Genomic DNA, 3,822 nt, shown 5'->3' with positions numbered 1-3,822 from the left:
TAATACAAATATTGGATATATATTTACATGCTTCCCCAATAAGGATGCACCTTAGAGCGTAGAAACACAAAATACCTTTTGTATTTTAAAATCCTTCTAATTTGAACCATACAGGATCCTTAAATTGTTTCTTATTAGACTATCTATCCATATTTTTAAATATAATACCTTGTATTAGTTCTTTATACCTTTGCTTTGATGGGTAGAGCTTATCTTGTTACTACTTAGTACAAGTGGTGTGGAATATTTATTTTTATTATAGGGTCAATTCGAGAAACATTCCAAAAACCCTTGTTTTTCTTTGTTTTGAATTTAGGGATGACATTCCAAAAACCTCTATTTTCTTAGCATGGAGATAGAACTGGATGGAAGTGATGAGGGGTGATTTGGCCCGACCTGATAAACAGAGGACACGTGGATGTAGCCCACCAACTGAATGATGACTCAGCACCACGATCACCTCAACAAGTTTAGTTACTTTGGAATCCCAGCCACCTCGGAGGGCACCGAGCTCAGGACACCTCGGATGACTGAGGCTAATCAAGCGACATGTAGAAGATCCCTAGGAGCTTGCCAGCTATCTCCGAACCTTTCGGGATCATGCCGCGTAACCGTTAGGTTTAACTTCATCCCATCTGAATCGGAGGGAAACGGTAACCCCTATCAATTAGCGCGGTTCCCGCCTTCCCGAACAAAATGGACCCCTATGGCTCGTGTCGAAGACCCCGAGAACATTTCATGAGACTCATTGCAGCCCAAACTATATAAAGGCATCAATCCCCAAGACTCAGGTACGCACGATTATTTGCTCACTAGCATTCTAGCGCTCAAGCATTTAGCTCGCAACCATAATACAATACTAACTTAAGCATCGGAGCGACCTCGCCGGGTTAGTCACCCCGGGTTCTCTGATCCTCTGCCTTGAAGCTTGGTCCAGCTCACCGCGCGACTAAGATACAGGTCATCTTCCAGCTAGGAGCTTCCAGATCGCGCATAATCAGGAAGTATCATACATACTTACTAACCATGATACCTAGCCTCTTTAACTTGCCCTTTCAAAGTCAAAAGAAGGTAACAAGGGTACAAATATAGGAATCAGGTTAAAATCATGAAATAATTAATGTTCAATAAGAATATCCATTGGAGTAGTATTTGAGGTTCATATAGTGTGGTGGTGAATCTTACAAGAATGCCCATTAAGTCATCTAGGTGTGAATCTGCAAACTTACTTGTCATTATTCCATTCCTGGATTCCATTGATAGTGTTTAGGATTTTATGAATTATGCTCTTATGAAGGAGAGTTAGATTAAGCATTAGGTTTTGATGGAGAAATCTTTAGTAGGAAGTTGGCTGAAATTACATCCTTGATTAGGTATGAATTGTTTTAGTTGGGTTCTTAATTAGGTTTTTTAGTTGATCATTGAAAAGACTGTTCTAACTATCCAATTATATAATCAAGTAACAATACTATGACTGAAATAGAAGATAATTAATAGAACAAAATGCCTGAGTTCTCCTCTAAGAGTGAGAACTAAGACTCTGAGAATGAAAATTAAAACTTTATTCGAACAGAACTAAAACTAATAGACCAAAAACTAGAGATAACGAGAGAGAGAGAGGAAGATAATGAGAGAGAGAGAGAGAGAGAACCTGATCACTGGGGAGATATAAAGGAATCGTTGGTGGCGTTGGTGCCTAAATGAGTTCGTCGGTGCCTGAGTTAGTGAGTTCACCTCTAAGAGTGGGAACTGAGGCTCTGAGAGTGAGAACTAAAACAGACCAAAAACTAAAGATAATGAGAGAGAGAGAGAGAGAGAGAGAATTGTTGGTGGTGTCAGTGCCTGAGTTTGCTGATGCCTGAGTTAGTGAGTTTGCCTCTGAGAGTGGTAACTGAGGCTCTAAGAGTGAGAATGAGAAGTTAGATCGATGGGGAAACTGGGAAATGGTTAGTTGGATTAGGGATTTAGGGTTTAGAAAATTAGAAATTATAAAAGTTGGGTCGGATCGGGATTTTTTAACAAATCTCAAGCCCAACCCAAAAAATAATCAAGTAGAGCTTTTAGGCCCGAGGCCAAGCACTCAAGCCTATGGGCTATAAAAATCTTGGTCAAGCCCATCCGGGGGCCAAGCTAGGCCAGGTCGGGCCGGGCTGTCAGGCTACCTAGCCCAAGAACGGGTCTATATATATATATAGTCATCCTTAGTATAGATCCTATATTGTCTTTGTACTTTTTAAATCAATTTAATGTTTATATTCTAAGATTAAATCATTTTATTCTTTTTACTTATGTACAAAAATATCGGAAAAAAAAGGGTGACATGTTCAAGATAATACATCATCTACACCTTTAATATGTTATTATGTTGGAGAGTTGAAGGATAATAATAATAATTCTAAGTATGTATCAAGACGTAGTAAGGTGTATCAAGTTGTTAAGGGTATCAACTTTGTTGAATTTATTCAAAAATTACATTCAACATGTGATTTACTAATGAGGGGTCACTGAAAAAAAAAATCAAGTGGCAATATCCTCTTAACCAACATTCTCAATATCCATAAATGTAGATGATGGTCGAACATAAGAATCTATAATAAATATATATCCCCGATATTATAATGCGGTTATGGTATACATTTTGAATAAGTCATTTACAATGCCAACAACCACAACCCATAGTTATTCTAGTAATTCTTTTCATACTACTAAGCATTTTATTTATCACTTTATTGAACCATGTTATTTATTTGATTTGAATTAATATATATATGTTTTATTATTTTAATCATAATTGAAACAAAAATTCAATTAGGAGTTGGGAGCATGAATAGAAATACAAAGTAGGGCAGTATATATCTAATGTTGACAGATGGTCCAATATAAAATATATTCCTTCATAATTTCATAGGTTACAATTTAAAAAATAATTATTTATTCTATAATTTATTTTACTTTATTATTTTCTAGGTTACAATAACCAATAATAGAAGAACACTTCCATCATATCTTGAAATGTCAATCAGCAAGAGAAATGAAAGAACAATTTAACCCCATTTTAAGCCAAAATGAACTAAAATTTCAAAAAGACTTTAGTTTAAAACTAAGTAAACAAGAAGTATGTAAACATGATTTTAATTATAAAGAGGCAAAAAATGGACAACAAATAATGAAATTTTTAAGAAAAAAAAAACACATCATAAAGATAAACTCAAACAAGATTATTTATGAATATTATTTTTACCCTAACATACAATGCGTAAGAGCTAGTGAATTACATTGTGTATGATGGCAATATAACCATAAATGTTGATGATTCATTTGATTTCTCAATTGGAAAATCTTTTATTAGTCTATTAATATTGAATATTCTATTCAAAATTATGCAATCAAGACAAAGCATGAATTTAGTCCAATTTATACAAGCCCAGATATGATAACAGTGAAGTGTCCTATTACGAAGTATAATTGGCATTTACATGTTAGAAAATTGCATAATGTATTAACTTTAAAAGTGGAAAGATAAAGTAAAGTCCATACATATTATGTACATATACACAAAGGTGGTTATAATCACTATCAATCAATTTTAGATTGAACAACATCTAAATTAAAGCAAAAGATAAACATCGAAACATTCGACCAACTAAAATAATCATAGATATAGAAACAATGTTTGGTTTTATAATATCATATTCAAAAGCAATAAGGACTAAAACAAATGCAATGTATTTAATACATACAATGTTGTTAGGATTAATGCGAGAGTTGTATCGAAGGGTTAAAATATGTGTGATACATATTATACAAATGATGATTCAACAT

This window comes from Nelumbo nucifera, chromosome 3 (genome assembly GCF_055504915.1).
Source record: "Nelumbo nucifera cultivar China Antique chromosome 3, China Antique-T2T, whole genome shotgun sequence".
Classification (NCBI taxonomy): Eukaryota; Viridiplantae; Streptophyta; class Magnoliopsida; order Proteales; family Nelumbonaceae; genus Nelumbo; species Nelumbo nucifera.
Note: the sequence above shows the minus strand (reverse complement) of the source record.